The 27756-nt window shown below is 49.0% G+C and overlaps 1 protein-coding gene across 1 annotated transcript in view; it reads left to right on the top strand.

Annotated features, from left to right (window-relative positions):
- The window catches only part of ZBTB7C (zinc finger and BTB domain containing 7C), a 295617-nt gene that overhangs the window by 152196 nt on the left and 115665 nt on the right, over positions 1-27756 (top strand). Inside the window, exon 3 of the mRNA XM_087818616.1 lies at positions 17141-17202. The gene's annotated coding sequence lies outside the window, so the exon portion shown is untranslated. The remainder of the gene's footprint in view (positions 1-17140; positions 17203-27756) is intronic.

Below are 27756 nucleotides of genomic sequence, written 5' to 3'. Positions count from 1 at the left end.
GGTTGTACCTTAGAAACAGTCCAGAAAGCAGCATTCATGACCAGTGGCCAAGTGAGCAGTGGGGCAGTGAGAACAATGCATATTTAGCTGGAAACGTCAGTGTGGGTTGGGGCGTTGGGAAGGTTCATGAAGGTGGGCCTTGAGCAAGAGCTTGGGCGTGGAAAGAGTTGGGTGGGTGGAGAGGAGGGGCCAGCGTTCCAGTGTGACTATTGTCTTTTCGAAGACACTTTCCCCCCTGGAGACTCTGAGCTGGTGGAGTGGCCTGGGTGTAAATCAGGGATGGAAAGGATGCAGAAGAGGGTGGGCACCTCGGAGAGCTGTGTGAGGGAGGCATTATTCTTTGGTTTACAGGTTGGGACATCTGGTTCAGGCTTAGAGACCCAGGAAAATGGTCGAAGAGGGTCTACAGCTATCACTAAAGAATCACTGGAGAAATCATGGGTGGAGGAGACGAGCCTCCTCAGAGACTCTCCTCCTATAAACCCTGTAATGCAAAGGCCACTTGGGGATGGTCCTTCTTGCATTTAACTTTCATGGAGCCCTCTCCTGTGGCTGGGTGCTAGGGATATAAAAACGAGTGAGGCACAACTCATTTTGGGGAATGACTTACAAGATGGTGTGATGGGGAGGTGGCAGAGCTAAGCACTGGGCCACGGGAATACCTAGCCCAGCTGGTGGGGCTGAGAATGGGTGGCCACGGGTTGGTGTGCACGAGGGGTAGGGGCAGGTGGCTGTGGACGAGTGGCAGGACCTAGTGGGGGACAAGGTCAGGAGTGCAGGTGGGGAGGTGGTGGTGAACTCTAATCTGGAAATACCTGCAGTGGTGAGGAAGGCACCTTCTCTTTCTGCCCCCCTGCCCAGGGTGATGGGTGCCAGGTACCATGGGAGACTCCTGGCGGAGCCCTTTGTCTTCTGGGGCAGGCTGCAGGTGAGTGGCTACCCAGCAAGTCATCTTCTGCCTCTGCCCGGGTTGTGCCAATGTCAACAGTGTGGTCAGTGCCTGGGCTGTCCTTCCGTGTCCTCCCACAGGCTGTGTTCAGAGGGCCTGGGTGTGGCGGGCAGGTGGAGAGCAGTGACAAAGGGTTTCTTAACACACACACACCCTCCCCCGAGCCAGGATCTGAGAATAAGGCCAGGCCTGGCAGAGGTGGGGGCCCTAGCTTTCTTAGCATCAACACCAACACCCACTCCCTTGGTTCACCGCCACCCAAGACCCTGCCCAGCCTGGCTCACCTTGCCTGCCTCACCTCCACCCTTCCCAGCCTGGCTGGGTCTCCTCTGCTCCCTCTCCCCACCCTACCTGTCTCTACGGATTCACCTTCTCTCACCTGGGAGGTCCCAACTTGTCCCTCTCTGTTTCTCTCTATCCCACCCACCCTGGAGCTCAGGCTCCCATCCTTCTCAGCCTCCGCAGGTCTCAGTAGCCCCCATTCTCACCGCACAGGTAGCCCCCAGATTCCAACATGCCCACTTGGCTTTGGTCTGCCCATTGCCCCCAAGAGACTGCGAAGCCATGGAAAGCAGAGTGTCCTTCCATCTCGCCTCCTCTCCAGCCCCTGCACTGTGACTGATGCACAGAGTGGCCATGGATGCAGCAGAGGGCACTAATGTGGGAAGGAGGCATGTGGTCCAGCCCAGTGGTATCACCCAGGCGTGACTTCTAACTAGGCAGGACCCCCAGCAAGTCTCTCCCCTCTGGGACAGGGAATCACAAAGGAAGATGGCAGGCAAGAAGCTGGGGGAGCTTCCTGCAACCACAAAGAGTAGAGGAAGAATTAATACAGAAAGCCCAGGTGACAGTTGGCTGGGCCTTGGATTTATGCTGTGACCTGGGCTTTTTCCAGGGAAAAGATGGAACAAAGTCTGCTGGGAATTGTGGTGTCAGGGACGCAGGTGTTTGCTATATGATTTTTGAGCTTTTTTGTATGCAGGGAATATTTCATAACAAATTTTTAAAAGAAAGAGGTGCCTGAGGCCAAGACCGAGGAGGTGGCTGTGGAAGAGATGGAGGGAAGAGGCCGGAGGAGAGGTGGGACACCTGAAGAGCAGGTGGAAAGAGGGGCAGGGCTCCAGAGGGGAAGGAGGAACTGCTAGGGAGAGCAGAGGCATGAACCACTGGGCTCTGTCAGGAACTTGCCAGAGTGTGGACCGAGACGGAGCCAGAGGTGATGTCATCATAGGAATGGACAACAGATGAGGTTCAATCGAATTTATTAGAGTACCAAAGAACCCCCTTTTGTGGCCAGCTTGTGCCTTGGGTTTTTATACTGGGCTTGCCATCATGCTTCCAGGCATTAGGCATGGCTGTTGGGAGAGGGTGGAGAGTTCCTTTATTATTGTTGTTATTGTTTAAAAGAAAAACATTCAGAAGTAAGTAAATCTCCCTTTCAGTGTGCCTGGCATTCAGAGTCTGAATCTCTAAAGAACTGGGGGAATGATTCACTTTCCAAAATTGAGGCACTTAAATAACAATGCCCTTAGCGGCTTCAGTGAGATCTGAGGCAGTTTGGGGGTGATCTGTGTGGAGAAGGGAGTTCACCTGCACAGGTTCTGTGACTGCTCTGCTGTTGGCAAGCTCTACCTCTGCGCTGGGCCCAGAGAGGACAGTGTCCAGGGCGGTGGCCTTGCCCTTCACGGTGCTGTGGGGAGCTGCCTCCCACTGGCCCCTTCCCCAAGTGAATGGGCCCACATTTGTTGCTTTTCATGAATGTTGACAGCCCCACAGGGAGCCCACCCACGATTTGCCTACCACCCAGGCAGCTTGGACCACAGGGCCATTATTTAGATAGCTGTCCTGTAGAGCCTGAGCCGGGATGGGGCACATGGCTGGTGGCATTTCTGGGCCATGTTCTGTAGGGGCACAGTGTGCCTGTCTTTTCTCTGAGGTGTTTCTGGTAAAAGGATCCATTTCCTGCGAAAGGGCATCTTTCTGCTGAATGACTCCCCTAATAACTCAGTGGGCTTTCATATTATTTATGAGAAAATGGCAGTAATGGCATGATTTTACACCTGGTGCCTATGGTAGTGGGCATTTCATCCCTGCCTGCTTGCTGATGAGCCTGGTGTTGGTCAGGAGTCTGTTTTCTTAGGCAGGGCTGGGTTTGACACCTTCGTCTTGCCCAGCTGCAGCTTGTACTATGAAAGCCAGCCACGCTGGGCCATTCACTGTGACTAAAAATGGAGTGTGGGTCACAAAACAGTTCTAGGTGGGGTTTCTGACATGTGAACCTGAAAGGGGTCATGAAAGAGACCAGCTGGGAGATACGGGCGAGTTCATGCAGCCAGTGCCAGTGAAAGGTTTCTTTGCTGGTTCTTCCTGACCGATCCATGCAGAAGCGCCTCTTGGAAAACCCCTGTGTGCGCACTGTGGAGGAATAGCTTGCTGTGGACAGGGGCATTTCAGTTACTGGACTCAACTTGAGCGGGGTAGGGAAGCACCTCAATGGAAGTGGGAGCTGAGGGCTGTTAGCAGAGTCAGGAGAGCTTACTTGAAGCTCCTGGCACTGCAATCAGAGGCAGTGTGAACACTGGAGAGGGGCCTGTGGATGCTGAACTGGGCAGTGTACTGGAAACTGGCTGCCCAGGTGGGGTGGGCGGCAGTGTGGTCATGTGTGCTCCAAGCTGTGGGAGGGGAGGTGCCTGTGATGTTGCAGTGTGAAGCAGGATGCAGTCTGCCTCATGGGACTGGAAACCCCACCTAGAGCATTCCAAAGATCAAAGAGATTTGCTCGTTAAGCATGCTGACTTGGCCGCATCCATTTATCTCTGCCTCCTTCCTAGTCATCCCCTCGCCCATGGCATTAAAGAAATTGGCAAAGCCCAACTCCTGTGAGAACAGGAGAAGAGCTGACAGCAGGTAAGAGATGTCAACCAACTGTGGAGGCCCGAAAGTCTATGGATGGACTGTTACTGATGTAGCAGAGGAGAGCTGAGATCACTTGCTTTGAGATGGAGGAAAGGAGCCATGAGCCAAGGAGTGTGGGCGTCCTCTAGAAGCTGGACAAGGCAAGGAAATTGACTCTCTTCTCCCCTCGAGTCTTCAGAATGAGTGCAACCCTGCCAACGCCTTGATTTCGGTCCAGTGAGACCTGTCTCGGGCTTCTGACCTCCAGAACCAGAAGATAATAAATGTGTGTTGTTTCAAGCCATTTAGTAAATATGGCAACCTGTTACAGCAGCAATGGAAATGGATGCAGCTTGGATCCCAGGAAACAAGGGATCTAATGTAAGAAGCCCCAGGTGACAGCTATGCAGAAGGCTCAGGTCCAGACTGGAGTTGGAGGATGGGGAACTCTGGGTGGGAAACTCTGGATGGGAAGACTCCTGGAAAGACTCAAGAAGGAGCTGAAAGATTCCTAATGCGCCGAAATGTTTGGGAGTCAATTTGTGTGTAAATAGGAGCATATAAAGTTATTTTTAACAATAGAGAAAATAAATTATGCAAGAAAGGAAATATAATGTGGCTCATCTGTGAGCAGTAGCTGCATAGTCACAATGCTATGAACACTGACAATTGATTTAACCCAAATGGTGCTATCACTCCATTGGGAGGGTAGAGGAAACAAATGTGGGTGTAGAGGAGGTGGAGTTGGGAGCATGAGAGAGAAAAACTCATTTTCCATTATGGGGCACTAACAGATAATATCTAAAAGTGGAAAACTAGAAATAGTAGCATATACTATGAACTGAGTTGTGTTCGCCCCCAAATTCATAGCCTGAATCCCTAACCTCCAGTGTGGCTATATTTGGAGTAAGGAAGCAGTTGAGGTTAAATGAGTTCATAAGGATGGAGCCCTGATCTGGTAGGATTATTGTCCTTATAAGAAGAGACACCAGAGAGCTCACTCTGTCTTCACTATGTGAGGAAACAGTGAGAAGCTGGTTGTTGGCAAGCCAGGAAGCAGGCTCTCACCAGAAACCAGATTAGCTGGCACCTTGGCCTTGGACTTCCCAGCCTCTAGGACTGTGAGAAATGAATTCGTGTGTTTAAGCCACCCCGTCTATGGTATTTTGTATGGCAGCCCTAGCTAACTAACACAGCGTGTTATTTAAAAATTATGGCAGCCAAGAACATAAGAAATAACCAAAATAATTGAGCGTGGTTATCTCTGGGAATTGGAACTCAGTGTGGGAAGGACTGGAGCAAGGACTGATATTTTTCATTGTTGGGCTTTTATCCTTTTGATTTTTCAAGCCATGTATATGTATTAGTTTAATTTTCTTAAAGTTAATAAATTAAAAACACTAAAGGGAACATATTGGCTTAGGTAAATGGAAGTTGAGAAGCCCAATGATCTTCAGGAGCAGTTCAGTGAGTCTCCAGCTCTCTTGTTCTGCAGCTCGGTGCTGCCCTCTGAACTCTGTAATAGTAACAAATTGGTTACTATTTGCAGCAGCTCCAGGCCTTGTATGTGCCCTCAACAACTCCAGTGATGGAGCTTCTGCCCCAGAGGTTCCCAGCAAGCATTTCCTTGCATCTGATGTGATAGAATTTTTTTCCAGTCACTATGGCCAGGGAGCTGAGCTGAGCTGAGCAGATCAGCTTAAGCCAACCGTGACCCACCCCTGAAACATATTGGCTATCAGGGGCAGGTAGTGATCAGGAAATTACCAAGAGGAGGGGGGAAAGAATGAAGGGTGGTTCAAAATAGCCAATGTCCAAAGTGCTCCCCTGGAGAGAGTTCCCTTCTTCCTGAGTTGTCGGTTCCTGCTAATGCTTATGATTGAAGATTGTTTGGTTGGTTTGATGGCATATAAGTTAAATGTTAACATGCTCTATGCGACCTATGACATCAGGAAGACTGGATATAGAGAAAATGACTTTGACAAGGGTGGGTAAAAGAGGGGAGGCATCCCATGTTACCACATAAAGGGTTTGGGAAACAAAGAAGAAAGCAGAGATGAGTCCACAGCCCCCACTTGTTAGGGGAAGTGGGTACAACTGGGACTCGGTTGGACATGATCCAAAATTTCAACCTCAGAAAAGACGGTGTGGTTGAGGGATGACTCCTAGATGTCCCCCTGACTCCAAATCTCTCCCTAGCCAGCTTACTACAGATGCCTGACATGATATCACTAGAAACGCTCTCTGTGGAAGAATTTCCCGTCACCTCTGGGAGGGTGTGCACTTGGCTATTGCCTGTCACTAACGCTGTGGCATTAGTTTGCCAAATCCTTCCTAGACAGCTGCAATGGGTAGACGCCTTGAGTGAAGGAGGGGAAGAAGCGAGAAGCATCCGGAGGGCTGAGGCCCACTCAGCACGAGGTGGAGGTGGGAGGAAGCAGAACCAGGAGAATTAGCCTTAACCTTGCTCCTGATAAGGGGTGCCCTAGACAGCTCTCTACACCGCAGTTAACCATCCTGCCAAACTCGCCAGCTCTCTCCTTTCCCTCTGACCGATGCCCACTGCTGGAGGGACACAGAACAGGAGGATAGCTGTCCAGAACCCCCGCCACTCTGCTCCCACCAGCTGAGCTGAATGCTTTCCTAGAGGCAGCTGGCCTCGTTCCCAAACCTGTTTATGCCAGTGGAACTTGCAGTTGTAATTATACAATTTAATTAAGCATTCTACAAACCAATTAAGTGCCATTGCAAAAAAAGGGGGAAAGAAAGGTTGTTTCAATAAAAATGAAGTTGAGGCTTAGGAAAACTCAAAGACTCATCATTGTTCAAGAACACCGTTGAGTTCCATGTGGGTAAAACAACTGTGAAAGGTGAGGGGCATGTTCCAAAGAAGCAAAGGAGACTTTGCACTCAGATTATTTTGCAAGTATGTTTGATTTCTTATTCCACTTAAAAAACCACTGTAATTGGAAATGGTAGGTAATGTCATATGAGTGTGATTTATGCAAGGAAGACAACAGGAACTATCCCATCCAGGGGGTACAGAGTTAAAGGAAAGACCTTGGCTTTACACCCGAGGTTTGGTGAAAAAACGAATGTGCAGGAGCTCGTTAGGTATTAAAATGTTGCACTCAGCTGGCCACTCATCTCAGCTGAGAGGACATCTACCAAAGCAGGTGTACATGGGCTTCAGCTCCTGGAAACTCGCTCCAGCCCCTCTGCCTCAGAGGCTGGTGTGCAGGGTGAGAATACATTTTTGGACCACAGATGCTTAGTTGGCTGGGTTCCCCAGAGGTGGCAGAATTGGGAGCAGCGAAGGGGAAGCAGGAAGAAACTTGGAGATCCCACCATTGCCCCTGCAATAGACATAGAAATTCAAGAGTATTTGTCCTGAAGGTGACTTATAAGCCGATAGGGGAGAACCAATGAACTCCCAGAGGGGCAAGGACACCTTCTAGGGCCCTGGGTCCCTAGTGCTAAAGGGGAAACTGCAGGAGTCCATTCAACTCAGTTCTGTCCAGCAACTTTAAATCAGAGACTACCTATAAGCAAGGCACTGGGGTGGGAGGAAAGAGGAGGGACACTGGGGTCCAGAGACAAACAACACATGATAGTACCTGCCCTCCAGGGATGAATGAGCTGGTGGGGGAGATGGCCACATGCACGAGGAAATCAGATACATGAGACACAATACACCGAGAGAAATGGGGTATCGGGGCAGACCTCTTACAGGAGGCAGTATCTGAGGTGAGGGATCTTGAGGATGGGCAGGGTCAGATAGGAGAGTCCTTACATGTCACATGGATGCATGTGGTGCTTCCACTGGGGCTTAGATAGGCTTGGTTACCTCTCTTGGGACAGTTCTGAAGCCTCTGCCTGAGAGGGGAAGCTGGGTGGTTGGGGCAGGCATCTCTTTCCTGAGCCATGCCATGGAAGTTCCAGAAAACAGCTCTAACTGGGTTTTCCCAAGCCCCAGAGGTTAAGTGACACTGCTGGGGTGACGTATTCTGCTTGACCTGGAACAACCACTTTATGCTTGCTGTCCCAAGTAACTATTAACAGTGTCCCCTTTCACTCTCAGAAGTGTCCGGGTTGAGACACTCAAATGTATGGCTTCTTTACCAAGGCTCCATGTAGGGAGGGAGGGGTCCGGTGCCCGGAAGATAAGGGGCAGGAGCTGGAGGGGACAATTTTGGGGAGAGCTCTCTCCCAGGGGTCCCTATCTGCTGTAAGGGTCACTTGTCCCCTCTTCTGACATCCATGAGACCATCCACATGGCCTGTGCATTACTTGTCATTGGAGGTCACTGCTGGGTTAGCTGTCATGACACAGAGTAAACAGTGGAGTTCGAAAATTAAAAGCAAAATAACCTCGTTCCCAGGGGTCAGCTTTTCCTTCCCCCTGAGAGGGGGCTGGAAGTGCCCTTTCTCTGAACGAAGGGCTGGCATTAAGTACTCCTGTCACATTGGACACCAAGTAGAGGTAGAACATTCTGGAAAGCAGGTTTAGATAAAGGGAAGAGTATGAGTAATGGGACTTAGGGCGCCAGGAAATAGGGCAAAGGACAAAACCACAGAGACAGGAGAAGGCTCCTGTGGTCCCGGAAGACAGACCAGGCCTGCCTCCCGGTTTCGCTGTGTGGAGCTCCAAATGCCACCATTACCCACCTGACGTCGGTCCCTACAGGGACAGACGAGCCTTGCTCCGTCTGGTTTACTCTCTCAACCCTTGCCCACAGGTGGCCTTGACATCCTAGCCCCTCGTGGCAGCAGAACCAAGCCGGCCGGGCTGGGGGTATCGCTGAGGAGATTCCACGGCACAGGCCTCCTCAAACACCACCTGCCAATAAAATGGGCACAGAGAACCGTGATTAAACCCGAGACACCCACCTCCCTTCACCCTGCAAGGGGGGAGTTCTGTTGCTGCTGAGATACCTTCCCCACGAGCCCAGCGGACATGAAGACCTCCTGCTTGCTTTCTTTTACGAGTTACAAAAATAAATGTCTTCCTTTCTCCACATGGGAACTCGGTCAGTGTTATATTACCGAATATTCTTTGTCAGTCCCCTGCGCCCACCCATATTCTGACTGAGAGTTAACCATCCCTGCTTCGCCAACCAGAATGCAGCGGGAGGACCCCTCATCGGGCATCCTGCCCCTTCTTACCCTGGCAGTCAGGGCAGGGGCCACTGGGAGCCAGGGCCCCCTACGCTCTCTCTCAGCTGCTCCAGGCCACTCCCGCTGTCCACTCTCCCTCAGATTTGCCCAGCCCAGTGAACACTTCGCTGAGGCCAGAAAAAATAAAATGTGCGTGACTGAGCAGCCTGGCCTGGGCCGGGCAGCCTGACCAGGGAGATTAGGCTTTTGTTCCTTGGACAGGCTCTTCTCCTCTCCCCCTCCCCCAGGCCCAGGCCCCAACTCTTGACCTTGGCTTCTGGCTCAGCCTTCCATCCTTCTCAGAGCTATTTTAAGATTCTAGGCCAAGGTCACAGAAATTGGGACTTCTAAGGGGCCAGCACCCCAAAGCAATGACTGAAGGAGGGAGGATTGGGTTTCCTTAGAAGACACTGTTCCCCAGTGACACACTTCCCTTCTCTGTCTTTCTGTCTCTGTCTCTGTCTGTCTCTCTGAATCAGGCCCGACCAAACTGGCTGGGTACCCTGCTGAGCTAGGTGAGGTGGCCTGGACCCCAGTTCATTCTCCACAAACACTTCCTGGGTTTCTCCCAGGTGCCTCCAGGTGGGGTTCCTGGGCCCAGCCAGGACCTTCATTCCTCTTTGGCATCCCTGCTGTTTCCACCATCTGCTTGGCAATGACTCCGCACACTTGCCACCCCATTTCAGGGCGCTCTGGTCTCTCAGCCCTTCCCAGCTGGAGCAGAGATATGTCCATCATACTAGGTGGGGCTCAGGGCCAAGCAGACCAGCGTGTGCCAGATGTGCCCCCTTAGAGATACGTTCTCAGGGCTGTGGACAGTGGCTCTGTGACTAAATACAAAGTCTCTCCCAGCTGTGTCACTTCCACCTCAATTCTGCTGTTCATTCTGTTCAGCAAATACTCTGCTGAGGGTTCAGGGAGGCTTACAATTGGTTCTTTCCTTTACTGGGGAGAGCAGGAGGCATGCAAACAGTCACTGTTTGACTCAGTAAATGTTTATCGGTCACCCACTGTACCTGGATTGGGGGTAGAGGGCACAGGAAAGGCTGGGTATAGTCTGGATTTCAGGCAGGGGGCCAAGCCTCTTTTTGACACACCCTCCCCTGGCCCCGGATGGCAGGGATGGTGAGCCTGGCACCAGGCATGTGCTTAAGGAGGGCAAATTAAGGCTAAATCATTGCCCGGTAGCCAGAGCTCTCCTGGTTGCTGGAGTGCATGGCCCTTTCTGTGTCACCAGCTGGGGGTCATGCTGGCCTCTCCACTTAGCTTTCCCACCCTGTCTCTGACATTTTGACCTGACCTGGTTGTACGTAAGTTGGGAGCATCAGCCTGGTTTCTTGCCCCCCCTCCAAGTCCCCAGCATGGGGCCTGGACACCCAGTGAGGGCCCAGTGGTAGTCTATGTTCTGATTTGCCTGAGTGCTGTGTTTTGGCATGGTTGATTTTTTTTTTCCATTAGTAAATTTTATTTTTCGGAGCAGTTTTAGTTTAGAGGAAAAAATGAGCATTAAGTACTAAGAGTTCTTATACACCACCATTCCTTCCTTCTCCCCCAAGTTTCCCCTGCTTATTAATGTCTTGCGTTAGTGTGGTACATTTGTTGCAACTGAAGAACTAATACTGATACATCATAATCACCTGAAGTCCATAGTTTATAGTAGGATTCACTCTTTGTGTTGTGCAGTCTGTGGGTTTTGACAAATGTACAATGAATGACATGTATCCACCATTACAGTATCATAGAGTAGTTTACGGCCCTAAAATTCCTCTGTGCGCACCTATCAGTCCTCTCTTCCTCCTGGGAACCACTGATCTTTTACTGTCTCCATAGTTTTGTCTTTTACAGAATGTCATGTGGTTGTAATCATATGGTACATAGCCTTTTCAGATTAGTTTCTTTCACTTATAACATGCATTTAAGTTCCCTCCATATCTTTTCATGATTGATAGCTCATTTCCTTTCAGCACTGAATAATATTCCATTGTTTAGATGGATGTACCACAGTTTACTTACCCATTCACCTACTGAAGGGCATCTTGGTTGCTTCTAGTTTGGGGCAATTATGAATAAATCTGCTCTAAACATCCATGTGCTGGTTTTTGTGTGGACATAAGTTCTCAACTCCTTTGGGTAAATACCTAAGAGCAACATTGCTAGAGCCTATGATACAATATATTTAGCTTTTTAAGAAACTGCCAAACTGTCTTCCAAAGTGGTTGTGTCTTTGTGCATTCCCAGGGTGTTGATTTTAATATCAGAGAAAAAGCTCATTGCAACCCACCCAGCACAGCCTCTGCAGGATGGCGGGAAGAGCAGCCACTGCCTCCCTGTCACCACAGACCCTGGGCAGGCCAACCACAGTCACCCACTTCAGTGACAGCTCTTTACACCAGGCCTCTTCGTGTCAGGTGCAGGGAAGCCACTAGCCCCAGCAGCACTTCCCATAGGGGTGTGCTCAACTCTCTTTTATGTATCAGTCCCACGCTGGGCACTGAGGACTTAGCAGTTTCCCTCCATTTTCTCATTTAATCCTCATGTCCGCCCTGTGAGGTAGAAGGTAGGTGCCATTATTCTGCCCATTTTTCTGGTGAAGATTTGAAACAGAGAGGTTAAGTCACTTGCCTAAGGACACACAGCTGGTCAATGGTAGGGCCAGTCTGGCTCTAAACCACAGGAATTATGGCTTGCTTCCTGGGAGCTGAGGAGCCTGCAGCAGAAACTGTAACCTCACTGTCCCTCCCTGTGAGGCTCACCACAGGCTCCCTAGAGGCCAGGGGGCAGAGCCAGTCATTGCAGTGTCATTTGGGGGAGGTGAGAAGAGGACACCAAAGAGCCCCTTCCCAACCATGCATGCTTGCTGAGGGGCTGCTGAGGGGGCTCTAAGTAAGCAGAACACAGCCTGAACCTACCCTCCCACCATTGTAGGGTAGATGCGTGCAGGTCCAGGCTGGGAGCCTGGACACCCGGGTTTTGGTTCTGGTTTTGTCTTTGGCGTGACTTTGGTCAAGTCACTTGCCCTGTTTGGGCTTGGGCTCAGGTGCCCTGGCTATAGAGTGAGGGATCTATTGGGCTCCTCTAAGAATGGACATTTTATTTTTCAAAAAGCCAAAAGACTGCCCCAGCCAGTTTGGCTCAGTGGTTAGAGTGTCGGCCCCACAGACTGAAGGGTTTCGAAGGCATGTACCTCAGTTGCAGGCTTGATCCCTGGCCCCTGTTGGGGCACGTGCAGGAGGCAACTGATCGATGTGTCTCTCTCACATTGATTTTTTTTCTCTCTCTCTCCCTTCTACTCTCTCTGAAAAGCAATGAAAAAACGTCATTGAGTAAGGATAAAAAAACAAAAATCCAAGAGACTGAGAAGAGCAATACCAATTTTGTGTCGCATGCTGGTTGTCAGTGCTGTAGCTGTTCCTAGAAGAGAAAGGTTAGGCAGATTAACAACAACGAAAAGATTTTATGAATTTGCGTCCACTCTCAAGGCAGCCTCTCTATAAAGGCAGCTGATGAGAGGAGGGTCTATCAAAAGGCCATGAGGGGCCAAGGCCATGTCTACAGTGGGCTCTGACTTGTCCCCAGCCCAGGGCCTGTCCCTTTGGGGTGTGCCGGGCCAAACATGGCCTGACACATGCATTGTTTCATTCTTAACATAAATTCCCACTTGTCCCTGTACCATGCCATCCTCTGGCTGGTCCCTTCTGGGTGACACTGTGCAGGCTAAACTTCATACTAAATTTACAGGCCATGCAGGAACAGTGGGAAAGGCCTCTGAGCCCGAGAGCTTGGTTTGAGCGTGGCTAGCACTCGCTAGCTGGGTGACTGAGAATGTCACTCAGCTTCCCTGTGCCTCCATCTCTCTGACTATCCCCCTCCCTGGAGGGAATGTGCAAGCAGGAACCACACCTCTTCACTTCTGCATCCCCAGCAGGTAGCAAAGACCCTGGGATGCGGCAAGTACTCAGTAAAGGAATAATCTAGCCTACCTGCCTGACAAGTATGTGGGAGAATACAGGTGGTCTGACTTGGGAATTTTTTTCTCTTGAAAATCAAAAGCAATATGAGTTTAGTAGAAATTGTACTTCAAAGTTTGAATGTTGATCACTTCCCAGGCTAGCAATTTGCAAGATGACGATATGCCTCGTAATGCTGGGCAGTGGCACAGCTCCCAGTCAACCTCACGATCACCAGGGTAAAGAACTGACACTCTACAGTGTAGCATTGAATGCATTTTCGACTTGAGATATTTTCAATTTACTATATGCTTATCAGGCGTAACCCTAGCCTAAGTCCAGGCTCAGCTGTACTTTTTTAAAATCATAAAGCAACGCACAAAGAGTGGTTAATATTAACTAATATTAATGCTAATGTTAATATTAGCATGACATTGTTAGTCATACAGTTTTGATTCTGGAGGTGGGGGCATGAGTGTTCGTGGGCACACATTTGCAGACAGATTCCCAGTGCCTGTCTACGCTCAGGGCAGAGAGGAGGGACAAGGAGAGAGAAGGGGAGGAATGTTGGACGGCACAATCTGGGTAAGGGCTGTTTCTCCCCACGACAGCAGGCTGGGGCCGGAGTCCTACACTCCTTGGAGGTTGTGTCCTGCTTACCGAGGCGGGGAGCCATGGGCCTCTATCTGCCCGCAGAGGTCTGGCCCTTGACAGACAGCACGGACTGGTCAGGGAGCCAGGGGCTGCGGAGACGGAGTCTAGCTGATGCCCTTTGGCCCATTTCCAACCTTTCCTGGAGATTCGGGAAAACAAATTATTAGTCTGGAGTGTTCCTTAATGATCTAACGAGCGCAAGGCAGCCAGATTGTTGGGGTTGAGAGCCCTCACGTCAGGGTCTTGGAGGCACCTGAAATCATTAAGGTGCTTTTCCTGGCTGCGGAGGGGTTGAGACCCCTCCAGAGGTGAGTAGGGCCCAACACCTGGTGGGATGGGTGGGGGTGGAGGAGTAACTGTTAGCTCGGAAAGTTGCTAACTTTACATTCTCACCTCGGTTCATAATTTTATTTTTGTTTAAATTGGAAGGGCCCTTGGCGTCCATGCCCTCCTTTTGCCAAGAAAACTGAGGCTCAGGGAGGGGAAGAGACTTATCCAGAGCTCCCATGGGGCTCTTTCTGTCTTGAAAGCCTGGATTTCCCCCCCACCACGCACATTTTTTTTTTTTTTGTAACACTATTTTTTAAGGCTTAAAGCACATTCCAAGAAAAGAATCAGAACGCTGAAAAAAATAATCTGTGCTATTCATTCACTCTCACTTGGAGAAGCTGTTAGCTCTAATGACCTTTCCAAATTAATAAAATCTGTAAATGCTCAATTGTTTATTGCACACGTTGAGTTACACCTCTAAATGACTGGAGGGAACTGCATGGCGAACTGGAACACTTAGCTGAAGGGCTCTGTGGCCAGCTGACTGCTGTGTTCTCTCGGCAAGGGAGCTGTGGTCAGATTCCCTGAGAAAGGGTCACCCCCGAGAGCCTTGAGCATCTCCCTGTGCTCTCAGCCTTGAGCCAGGGACTGTGGCAGACAAAAAATTCAGTGACAATCCATGACCAGGGGTCCTGCTAGGGATTTTTTGGGAGAGGCGACACTTCCGGACATGAACATCAGATGAACCTAAGCAAATGTTTCGTTGAGGGCTACGACATTCAGAGAAAGCAGAAGTGGGAGGTATCTCAAAGGCTTGGTTGAAGAGGGCACTTGATGGAGATCCACTAGAAAGAGTAAGATCAGGTCAGGTGGAGGGCACAGGAAAGGGCTCTTTAGGCAGTGAGCACAGAGCGAGCAAAGGGTGAGCGTGGGTGTGCCATTGCAGCCGTGTGCCTGGGAGAGGGGACAGGCGGAGGACGTGATGAATGGCACTGTTTGGGTATTAGGAGGCCACATACTGGAGGGTGATGGTGGAGGTGGGCACAAGAGGATTCTGCGTCTCAATCCTCAGACACCTCTGCCTGAGACGATGCTGCCCAAACACCGTGCTTACAAGCCACAGGTCTCCCTGGCCCAGAGTTGTCCTCTGCAGTTTGTCCTTGAGTCCTGGCGACCGTCTCCCTCCTGAAACTTGTGAATGTTACAGACCAATTTGAGAATGCAATTTGATAAATATGGACAACAGTCTTGTAGAGAAATGTTGTGTAGGTTACGCTATTATTACAGGGGCGCTTTTTAGAATTGCAGTAAAATATACATAACATAAAATTTATCATGTTAGCTATTTTTTTACATATGTTTTTATTGATTTCAGAGAGAGGAAGGAAGAGGGAGAAAGAGAGAGAGACATCAATGGTGAAAGTCACTGATGGGCTGCCTCCTGCATGCCCCCTACTGGGGATTGAGCCCTAAACCCAGGCATGTGCCTTGACCAGGGATCAAACTGTGACCTCCTGGTTCATGCGGCAATGCATGACCACTGAGCAACACTGGCCAAGCCATGTTACTTATTTTTAAGTGTACGGTTTAGTGGCATTAAGTATATTCACATTGTTGCACAATCATTGCCGCCATCCATCTCTATAACTTTTTCATCCTCCCAGACTGAAACTCTGTACCCACGAGGCCCTAACTCCCCATTCCCCACTCCCAGCCCCTGGTACCCTCTGTTTTACTTTCTGTCTCTATGACTCTGACTGCTTAGGGACCTCGTATAAGTGGAATCATACAGTATTTGTCTTTTTGTGCCTGGCTTATTTCACTTGGCATAATGCCCTCAAGATTCACCCGTGTTGTAGCATAGGTCAGAATTTCCTTCCTTTCTAAGGCTGAACAACATTATATTGTAGGCACCTACCACATTTTGTTGATCCATTCATCTGTCGATGGGCACTTGGGTTACATCCATCTCTTGCTTGCTTTGAATAATGCTGCTATGGACGTGGGTGCGCAAATACTGTTTAAGTCCATTGCAGGAGCATTTCAAGCTTTTAAAAATAAAGTGCTTTAGGCTTTCAAATGGTCAGGGCCAATGGGCTGGCCCTAGCTGCCATCAACTCCACGAGAAGCAGGTTGCCAGCTGGCCATTTCCCACGTGCAAAGGCTCTTCTGCCTTGAGCAGAGCTCTTCATTACCCTCTGCCAGGGACGCAGATTAAAGGTTGGACTCTGGCACGCGTGGCCTTTCCCCAGACCACGCCAAGCTGCTTCAGTCTGCGCGTTAGTCAGTGTCAAGGCCTCTTTGCCTTCACTTCTTATCCTGAAACGCATCAGTCATGTTGAATTTGTCCCTTGCTAAGGTAGCAAGTGTTTTGTTCTCTCACTTGGCAAGCTGTCTCTCCCACCTTCTAAAATGTATTTAGGCATGGTTGTGAAAGCCAAGGGAAATCTCTCATGCGCTGCTCCTCTCCTTGTCCTGCATCCTGCCCCTGGCCTACTCCTCCCAAAAGGAGAACTAATGGACATCCTTTCTTGAAGCATCTCTACCTCTGGGCATTAATTGCCTCTACAGATCCCAAACTCACTTAAAACACATTAAAGTGGTGACACACTCAGGCAGAAAGGCAGGAGGATTCACGGTTCAGGTTGGCATTGTCATTAACTCAAGTCTTTGGTGTCAACTGCCTCCTGCACTGAACGTCCTGCCCGGCCTCGCAGTCAACCTCCGCAATGCGTTCTCCGGCCTTTGTTGGTTTGTGTCAGCTCTTGAACAGTATTTAAATGTAGTTTGGGGCCCATGCATGCAATTACCATTGTGTTATTATTCAGAACCAGATTGTTAAGATTCAGGCAGCTGTACAAGGAGATGCCCTGTGCTGTGAGGTCCAATTTAGGAGGGCCTTCCGAGCTGGCAGCAGGGTTGCTAGGCAACCCCATGCTACAGGAGAGGAGGCCTCACTCCAGAGTGGGAAGAAGCCCAGCGCCTTCAGGGAATTGGAGGCAGTGGTCAATCTGAGACTGGCATGGCGCCGAGGAGGGGGAGGGAGGCGGAGTGGACCGAGCCCACGGCCTGGGAGGGGTGGGATCCTGTGGGAGAGCAGGCAGGGAGGGCGCCCACCCAACTAGCACACAGTGTCCCTGGGAGGGGAGAGTGCTGCCGGGAGTGAGAATGCAGAGAAAGTGCAGAAGCCCGAGGTCAGCCAGGAAACTGCCGAAGGATGCTCAGAGCAGATGCTAATATGCTTCTCCGTCCGCTTCTTCTCTTTGCAGGAAATGAGCATGTTTGCAGAGAAACCGCTCTCCTGAAATTTAAGACAAAGGCGTCGTTGCTTGTGAGTATGAATTTTGTTTTTTTAGGTCTGTGATTTGAAAATGTTCCTGGGGAGTGGGTGAGTTTCCCTCTTTGGGGAAGGGAACATGACCCTGATGGAGTCAGCTTGCAGTTCTTCTTCGGGAAGGTGCCTCTGGCTGGGTGGGGCTGGACCCAGGACTGTTAGGCTTCGAGCAGAAGGCACGTGGTTTGAACTCCGGCTCTGCCCCTAAGTGGAGAACACTCCCACTGGCTGGTGAAAGAGCACCCTCCCTTGTTGATGGGCATGGGGAGAGTAAGACTCCTCCGGGGATAAAGAAGGTGTGTTTGTGACTTTCACTCTAAAGTCACAAACACTTTGCACAATTCTAAGTTTGCTGCTGGGCTGACCCTATTTAGGACAGTGAATTATCGCATAGGCCCTCTAGCACTGTGTTAAACTAAGAGCAGTCCTATGACCCAATCCATTCCTTAATCTGAGAATATCTGGCACTATCTGGAGCCTCTGAGAAACACAAGAGAAGCAGCAGGCCCAGGCTCTATCATAGAGCTGCTCTCAGTCCAGTGTGGGGAGAGAAGACGTCTGCACATGAGACGATCAAAAACCTGTATGACAGACCCACTCTTGCTCTCATGGCACAGGCGGAAATGCTGGTGACAAAGAGTCGTTAAGGAAGACTTCCTGGGGAAAGAGAGACTTTGAACTCGGTTGATGGAGGGGGGGAACAGGGAAGAGGCGCCAGGATGGGAATACCAGTGGCCTGCATGGAGGATGTCGTAGGCTCGGGTCTGATGGGGAGCTGGTGAAGTTGGGCAGGGCCAGGTGGTAAAGGGCTTGAAATGGCTTCATAAGTGGTCCATGTGCAAAGAATCAGGATGGAATAAAGTGTCCCTCATCTATGCAAATAAAATTAAGTTTCTGCCAGTTTGTCTGTGACTCATGGTGTGAAAATGGCTGTCATGGATTTTTCACTTTCACCAATTCAAGGTTGTATCTGATATCAATATATACGCTGGATAGATTGTAGAAAATTCACTTTGGAGATCCTCCCTATATTTTAGACACACACACACACACATGCGCAATCGCCTTCCACAGACAGCTGCAGCCTAGGGCCGCTAGACACCCATGAGATCAATGATGGAGACACACCCTGAGTTCCAGATGGACAGTCACCGGACAGTGCTCCCAACGTCCACTTGATTGTCCCTGGAACTGCTTCTCCTACAGGGAGCTCTGTGGTACTATGCCCAGGATGCGGGGCAGCTGGGATGTCTTTGTTTCACAAAGGTTAATGAACTACTTGTTCCAAGCAACCAGAGGAATCTAGCTGGTTCTAAACGTAGCGTTACCCGTTCACAGAACGCTCGGCAGTATTGCCTCACACAAGCTTCACAGAGGCTCCAGCAGGTGTTGCCATTTTGCAGATGAGGAAACTGAGGCTCTGAGTAGTCAGACATTTTGTTCAAGTTCACTCAGTTAATAAAAGTGAACTGACGTTCACACTGACTTTCTGTTGTGCGTAACTAGATACTTGATTATGGGACAGGCCTCCTGGGTCTGCCTCTGCCTCCTGCTCTTCATCCTGGGAAAGGAGAGTCCCTGTGTGACCCACAGGGTCTGGTTGGGGAACTCTCCGCTCTGGAAGGCCAGCATTTTGCTGTGCTGCCTTTTATGGATATATAGTGTCAGCCTGGTGGTCTTTGGCCGGGCAGGAAGGTGATTATGGTTCTGCCCTTGCAGAAGGCGGCTCATGTGTGCCTCTATCACCAGGGGCAACGCTCTGGAAAGACACAGGAGGGCTCCATTTGGAGCCATTGGTGACTGAATTAGGTTGGGTTCCCTAGAAGCAGAGCCCGAGACCAGGAGTCAGGTGTACTGGGTGTATCTAGGGAGAGGTCTTAGGGAACACATGTCAGAGAGAAGAAAGCATGATAGGGAAGGAGTAGCTGAGCGAGGATGTGCCAGGGCAAGTGTCTCCTTGGCATGATCCGCATGAACTGTCCTGCAGTGATGTCTGTGTCAGAGGCAGGGGGCAGGCCTCACATATCCCCCCATTAGTCATCGGCACCAAGGATGGTGCTGCTGATGCAACCTCCAAGGCATTGCTTGACCTCGAGAAGGGGTCTGAGAACACCACAGGTGGAAGTAGCAGGGGAGTGGGTGCCCCAGCAGGTAAAGGGGATCCAAGTGGGGCATCTGTTGCATTGACCACCATGTCTGTGAGCATCCCTGTTGTGAAGATAGCCAAATGCAGTTTTCAACTGACCCGGCAGTAATTTTCGTTCTAGTAAGTTTGCATTTTAAAGAGTATAGGTATTAAAATAGTAATCAATGGTGTCAAAGTCTGTTTTCACTGAAACAAACGTGTGCCTTTTAACTGTAATTACACTCTTAATGGGTAATACAGTCCCATGGCTCTAAATTCAAAAGTGCCAAAAGGTATACCGTGAAAAGTCTTCTCAATATTACTGGGGCTTTGTGTTACTTTCCAATGACAGTCTATGCGCCCCCCAACAAAGGTGTGGTTAAGATTTCAAAGGTTTGGTGATTCTGAAGTGGTGTAAGGGCCTCAAGAGTCAACAGTTGTGGCTATTCCAGAGGATGGAGCCGAAATGGGCCTTTTCTTTGGAGAGGGAGCAACACCCTGAGTCAGCTCTCAGTAGAATGTTCAAAATCCATAAAAACTTTACAAACATTTCCAAACTCCTTAGAATGCCTATGTAAACAATTGATATAAGAATTGCAAATTATTATTTCCTCATTACAACAAATCACATATAAAGAGTTTGAGATGCTGTATACAGCCCTTGAAATTTCCAAACTTTGAAATAATTTAAAACTTCACTAGATTCATTTTTAATCCAAAGCACTGCAGTCCTACTGCATTTATCATATAATATCATCTGCATATTTCTCAATGCCTTACCGAAATGTCTACTGTTCCCAAAGAGTGTTCAGATGTCCTGCAGTGTCAGACTTTGTGAATCTCACTGTGGTTTCCTTAGAAGTGACTGGACTGTAATTTGGAGGTGCTTTCTCATCACAGGAGCGGGCAGTGATGGAATGGGCTTCTTTATTGGCAAATTCTCTGTCGTAGGTGGCGTCACAAGAGCGGCTGGGTCACCTGCCAGCAGTCGCACAGGAAATCTACCTCACATGACAGGCAGGTTTAGGAGGCTTCTGAGGTCCTATCACAGCTAAGAGTCCATCTGTGTAGCTTGTTGTCATTACTGCCTTTATAACCATTTACCCCCCTTGAAATCCAGACTACCGGGCTCACCTTGTATGCCTTTCTTCCAAATTTTGGTTTCACAAGTTTTGTCTAATGTCTGTAAATGCCCATGTGGAATTTGGGACCATGTGGGACCACATAGGCCTGGCATGTATGTTTTTCTCTTGCAAGCAAGCTCCCTGCTTCCAGTTCTCCTTCATGTTGACTCTCAGGTTGCAAGAAAATCCTCTAACTTGGGCATGACCTGTTCAAGCCCCAAGACAGATGTTGGTGGCACCCCAACAAGGCAATGAAAAAAAAAACTCATTTCCTCCCAAGAAATAGAATCATTATCTTGATTGAAATAATATCTTTCCTCAACCCACAACCAGATAAAACATCAAATTGCTGGAGTTTCCTTATCGCCGCCCAGAGTGTGCAGGACACAGAGTAATGGCCTGTCAGCTGCCTCTGGTGGGGTGGGTTTTGTAAGGCGGAGCCACAGCGCGTGGCCTGATTTGGATTACACGATGCCTGGTGCATTGTAAAACAATTCCATTCATCACAAATATTATAGTAGAAGGGAAAGTTAGTATAGAGTTTAGAGCAATGTAAGTAATAAATGCGACCGTTATTGGTATGGCGATTGCTTTTAATTAGCATCTCACGTATGGGCAATTGCTGGAGTGATTAAAATCTGTAGATGTTCAAATACTTCCAGTAAGTGAGTGTTCTGGAACCCTGTGCCCACTGGGCTTGAGCCTGCCAGGACTGCAGTCAGAGTAAGGGGGCGACTGGGCTTGAGAAGGCAGACCAGGTCCTACTTTGGGATGGAGAACAGGACAGCCAGAGGCCAGCAAACCAACACCTTGGGGGAGGAAACAAAGGGTGGTGGGTAGGGAGGCAGGGCGCCTGGATTCCAGCCCAGACCCACCATTTCTACCATGTAGCTTTGGGCTTTCCGAGCTCAGTCTCCTCATTGTTCAGAGAGGGTAGCACGGGGATGTTAGGAGAAGGAGGTGAGGCGCTGTTTGTGCGAAGTCTAGGATACTGGCTGTAACCTCCATCCCGCTGTGCCCGATCCACTGTGAGGGGAGGCTCTGCTTCATTCCGGGAATTTTTTTAGTGCTCCCTCTGTGACGGGCATGTTCAACCATTTTACATGTATTAATTCACTTAATCCTCACAACAATGCTACACATTACAAACTTGTATTATCTGCCTTTCATAAGTGAGAAGGAACAGGGCAGTTAAGTAACTTGCCCAAGGTCACACAGCCAGTAAATGGTGGAGCTAGGATTTGAAGCCAAGCAGTCTGGTTGGAGCTGTTGAAAACAAAATCGACTGCAAAAAGACTAAATAATATAGTTCAAACACTGAGCTTAGACCAGACCTTCAACCATAATCCTGTAAGAGGCAGAAACATTAATAAGAACATCTTTGTAATGTTTCAGGTGGCATCGAGGCGGTTCCTGCGGTAGAGGTGGAGGGTTGAATAATATTCTAGCCAAGGTTCCTGACCTTGGGCACCTGGAGGCTCAGACCCCCCTTCCCATGGCATCCTACAAAGCTGCCCCCAGCCAGATACACACACACTGGAGAGCAGCAAGGTTTGCAGGACTCGCCCTCATTTACTTGGCCCCTACCTGGCCCACCCTCACCTTCTGCAGAATCCTCCTGGGCGCTTGGGGCTCTACTGTCTGCGAAGGCTTCACCAGAAAAGGAAGCCATCCCCTTGCACCCCGCCCCATGCCCGCTTCCCTCCCCTTTTCCCCCAGGCATCCCCTAAGTGAAATGAAAACCCGTAGCTTCAGAACCTTGTTTTCAAGAGGAGTCCTGGTCTTCCAGGGAGCCTGCCTGATTACCATGGTAATCACCAGCTGAATGGAGTGTTTCTATAAGACATTTCCATCAGAAATATGAACAGGTGTGCAGGGAAATCAACATTTATCAACAAGATAGGTGTTGGGAGATTACTAGTGAATTTAGGATTACACAAGGAAGCAAAAAGGAAAAAGAAAGAAGAAATACCTTTGTTTGCAGTCAAGGTCCTTCCAGCTTCACCTCTGACCATTTCCATCCCCACCTCCCTCCCACCCGGGCCTCTGAGCTTTTCACTCACAGTCCTCCTTGCCCATCCCTCTCCTCTCTCCTTTCCACTGCTTAACCATCTGTCAGATTCCAGCTCCTCCAGGAAGCCCTCTTTGGTCTACTCAGCCCCCAGGAATCTCTACCTTTCTGACCTTCTGCAGTCCCCACACTGGGCCTTGTGTCCCTGGCTCCCCAACTAGCTGGAAGGCCCCCCTTGGGACATGCATCCACTGACTCTGCAACCTGGGCCACCAGACCCAGACCTGCTTAGCTGGTGCTCTGGTCCCACTCAGGCTCCCCAAAGACAATGAGCCTCCACTGAGCTAAGAACCTCATTGTTTTCCTCAGGGCTCAATCAGAAACACCACAGTGGCACCTCTGCATGACCGGAGAGTGCCCAAAGCCAGATTGTGGTGTCCTTCCAGAGGTGAAGGCAGAGGGGATCCAAGAAGACATGCAAAGCACTCTCGATTGCTAAGCCTCAGGGTCCCTGAGCTATCAGCCCCTTGAACCCCTTCTGAATCAGTTTTGGCTCTGCAGATGGGAACCACACTCCTGGGGCCAGGAGAGGCCTTCCCACCCAGCCCAGGCCACCCTGGGCTCCTGGGGGGGAGGGGTGGTGTTCAAATGCAGGGGGGGCCAAGGAGGAGGCAGCATCTCCTGCTGGGCCCTGACACAGTGGACCTCTGCTTTGTCCCCGGGCCTGCGCATGTTTCAGACACAGCACTCAGGGCTTCTCTGTCACTGAAAGGCCTTGCTCTTCACTTTCAAGCAGGACAATGCATCAGAGAAGTTGCCAGGCTATTTTGATTTTACTAGAATGAATAATAAAGAGCCCCGAGTGTCTCTCGGAACTAATATTGAAGAACGTGTTCTGCCACATGTCCCTCTCGTTGAATCAGCTCCTAAAGAGTTGATAACAAAAGGATTAAACCAAAAAAATAAGGCATTCCTGCACCAACTTTTCTCTTTTAATTCCTTTCTTATAATGCTTCTCAGTTAACAGTAACTTAAAAAAAAAATACCAGTAACATGAAAAATAGGAAAAGATGAAATATAGTTGGAGCAGGAAGCAGTGAGCCCCAGAAGGAGGCTTGAAGTGGTGGTGCTCGCTTTTGTTCTGCAGCGTGAATGGCTTCATGGTGGGTCCCCTCCCTCGCTGAGCCTGGTAACAGGGGCCTCACTGGGGCAGGGCACTGCCTCCCTCCACAGGTGTCCTCTCGAGGCAGGGCCCTGGCAGGAAACACACGGCACACTCAAAGTGGGCGATTTGAACAGAGCTGAATCCAAAGGCCAGTGCTGGGTGTAGGGCCACCACAGGACCCAGGGCAGTGTCCCCCAACACTGAGCGTGGTTACTCCTCTGGGGCTGAAGGGACAAGGGGAGGAGGGTACTGAAAGCAGGAACAGTGAGGGTGCTGTGGAAGGGGCCACCTTACCTGGGCTGTGACCTGAGGCACCCCTGGAGACAGGAAGCTTAGGCATAGACACCCAAGCTCCCCTCTCTCCCTCCTTCCTGTCCCTCTTCTGAGGCCCCACTGCGGAGCTGACAGGAAGGAGGGCATAGGACCAGGAGCCCACCGCTGTTGTCTAGAGGGGTCAGCCTCCAGGGCACAGGGTGGGGAGCAGGCTGGAGGGACAAATGGAGACAGTGACACATGCCTCTTGCCCAAATGACAGACCAGGGGTGAAGGGGAAGGCTCAGTATTCTTACTTGGGCAAACCTGATAAAAGGCCTCATTTCAGGGCCTCCAAGAAAGTCCCCAACCCAAAGAAAATGCCTCTCCCAGCTTATTTTCCAGGGAACAGGGTTCTTTTTACTAGAACAATACTGCCAGAGAGGATTTCCCTGGGAGGGAGGAGATGGGACCACAGTGAATCCATACTGAGATGCCACGCCTGATCTCTCACCAGAAGGAGCTGAAGGCAGGGCCTGGAGTAGCTCTAGCAAGGTGCCAAGGGAGTCTAGGTGTGGGCCTTGAAGGAGGGTGCAGGCTGAAGGGAAAGGACTTTGTAGGTAAGGAAAAGTGTAAGTCAAGGCCAAAAGCTCAGGGCCTGAGTTCAGCCGCCAGAAGCTAGCCCTGGGACAGTTTGCTTGTCCTGGGCTCAGGGTCCTGCTGGAATAGCCCCGTGGCTCTTGGAACTGCAGGCAGCTCTCAGCTCTGCACCCACCCCCTTCAGGGGTTTATGCTGATGAGAAACAATGCCGGTGACGTGACAGCTCACATTGATCCACCCCTTTCTATGGCCTGGCCTGAGCTAAGCGCTTGCCAGCATAATCTGTTTTAATTGTCCCACAGCCCCTGACATGGGTATCAGAGTTGAACGTCACTTGCTCAAGGCCACATTGAATTCCCAATGGCTTGATTGCAGAGCTGCCCCCTGACCTGGCACCTGGCGGATGAGAGCCTGCCCCTGTAGAGAAGGGAGCATCATTCATTCACATGTTGGCATGTACATTTAAAGTTGTTTTATTTGGAAATCATTTAAAATTGCAGAAAAACTGAAAAAATAAAAACAATGCAAAGGATACCCGTATATCCTAGACTCATCCCGCTTAAATTTTTACCCTGTTTCCCTTATTATTTGTGCTCTCCTCTCATTATTTACACTCACGTTTTGTCTGAACCATTTGAGGGTAAGTGACCCCTAAATGCTTCAGTACGTGTTTCCTAGGGACAAGCATATTCCTTGACAGAATCATAGTATGGTTGATCAATAAATGTAACATTACCACACACTTTGATCTGATTTACCAGTCTACCATTTGTATTTCTATTTTGTCCGTGAGCCTCATAATATTCTTCATAGGGCATACAACCTGCAATAACAGATCCCATCTAGCGTCGGCTGTTGCATTTAGTTATGTCTCTGGTCTCCTTTAATCTGGAACATTTCACAGCCTTTCTTTGCCTTTACAACTTTGACATTTTTGAAGAGTACAATGTCCCCTACTTATTTTTGATAAAATGTTCCTCCTTTTGGGTTTGCCTGAAGCCTCCTTGTCATTAGATCGGGTTATGCATCCCTGGCCGATTGCGTAGGCAATCTTGGGTTGTCATGCAGTCCCATCTGGAGGCACTCACTGCCCTGGTCCTCCCTGGTGATGTTAATTTTGCTCTCCCAGTTAAGGTGTCGTCCGATTTCTCCACTACACAATAATTTTCTCTTTCTTCCCTTGTAACTAGTAGGTAGGTAGTCTGTAGGGAGACACTTTAAAATTATGCAAGGACTCTTCTTTGTAGATTTTCCCCTGGATGTAGCATCCGTTGATGACTCTGGCCTGATCCAACTGTTAACAAGATGGTTGTGAAACGATGCTTTTCCAGCTCCAGCGCTGACTCTGTGTTTACCAATCGGCCCTTGGCATTCTACTGCAGCCGCAGAATATATTTATATTGTAAGCAGTATGCATTTACTATTGTAAGCAGTAAAACGTATTTATTTGTCTAAGATCTATATGGACTGATGAATTCCTATTTTTCCAAGAGTTTATTATTTCTCAGTTGGTGCTTCAATTGTCCCAGATATGATCCGTGGCAGCCCTTGCAGGCTGACTCCCATGATATTTTGATAGTCTTAGAGCACTTTCTTACTTTCTGGCATAGCAAGAGGTTGCAGGCTCTTTCCGTACCTGCCTCGCACTAGCCCCACCATCAATCATTTCTCTGAGGAGTCCTGCTTCCTTTTAGTGGGAATAGTATTAGAGACAGGCTCTGGCTCTGAGTATGCTCATTGCTGCTGGGTGTCTTTGCTTCTTGGCCCTTTCAGGTGACAAAACTAGGAGATATTTACATGTACCTACACATATACATGCACATACCTTTCACAGAACATATACATGCATATACACATGCACATAAACATGCATATACACTTACATATTATATGTTAGAAATCATGAGTCCAGTTCCAATGTATGGGTCCTTCTTGTCTTCCCCAGTTCCATATTTCTATGTTCTTCTTCCACAGTGAAAACCCAGGCTCCCAAAACCTTCAACACATTCACTCATTTGCTCCATCCTCCATTACATTTAAAAGTGTCAGAATTGCTTCACCCACACCACTACAGTCAACAGGCCTTCTTCCCCTCACCCCAGCCCACCCTGCTGTGTTCATAAATAACTTGAGTTCCCTCCCTTTCCCTCTCTCCCTTTTCTTGCCCTTTAGCTTGGTTATAGTATTTATTTGAAATACAGTTAAGTTGACATTTTTAGGTTGCTTTAAGTTTTAGGGATTTATTTTTCCTTCTCATTTGTATTGATTTAATTTTATTTTTTAACAGGCAGAATAGTAACATACTTTCAAGTCAAAATTAGCCAAAGGGTGTACAAGAGATGTGTCACTCTCCACTGTATTTCTTCTTCCCTGCCCACCCCCCTTGTAGGTAACCAACTTAACTGTTTTATTCTAACACTTCTATTGCTTTTTGTAAGGATAAGCACATTTTTATATATTTTAAATTTGTTTCATCTTTATTACATGAAAGATAGCATGTTATTCCCGCTTTTTTGTGTGCTTTGCTTTGTGCGTTCCATATCTCCTAGAAAACACTCCATACCAGTTCACAGCGGCTTCCTCACTCTTTTTTATAGCTGCACAGTACTCCGTGTGTGTGCGTACCAGAGTTTATCCCACCACTCTCCTGTGGATGACCGGTTAGTTTCCTGTAGTTTACACTTATAAATAATGCTGCAATGTTTGTCGTCTCTGCCCTGCAGAGATGGACACTTGTGCAAGGAATTAAATTCGGCCCTGTGACACAATGCGTTTCATATACTCGGAAGTGTATCTTCAGGGTAAATTTCTGGGAATGAGGTTACTGGGTGGAAGAGGAAATGTGTTTGCGGTTGTGTTAGGTATTGTCAGACACCTCTTCAGGGGGCAGTGCCAGTTTGCATTCCTACCTGTGTTCTCATAACCTTGCTGACTGAAGATGCTGTCAAGTTTTGAAATTCTTGCCAATCTCATGGGTATGAAATGGTATCTCAGTGTTATTTTAATTTGCATCTCTCTTATTAGGAGTGAAGTTGAATGTTTTTCGTATGTTTTAGGATAATTTTTATATTTCTTGTGTGAGTTGTCCATTCTTTGGCCCATTTTTCTATTACCCACTTTTGATTGGGTTTTTAGTTCTTTGTCCCTCTATTTTTAAGAGTTGGTTTATATACTAGTGATATTAATCCTTTATCTATGATATATGTGGCAAATATTTTTTTCCAGTTTATCATTTACCTTTCACTATTTATGTTATTTGACATAAAATTTTTT

Source organism: Miniopterus natalensis, chromosome 7 (genome assembly GCF_054644295.1).
Source record: "Miniopterus natalensis isolate mMinNat1 chromosome 7, mMinNat1.hap1, whole genome shotgun sequence".
NCBI classification, from domain to species: domain Eukaryota; kingdom Metazoa; phylum Chordata; class Mammalia; order Chiroptera; family Miniopteridae; genus Miniopterus; species Miniopterus natalensis.
This window is presented reverse-complemented; position numbering and strand designations above follow the sequence as displayed.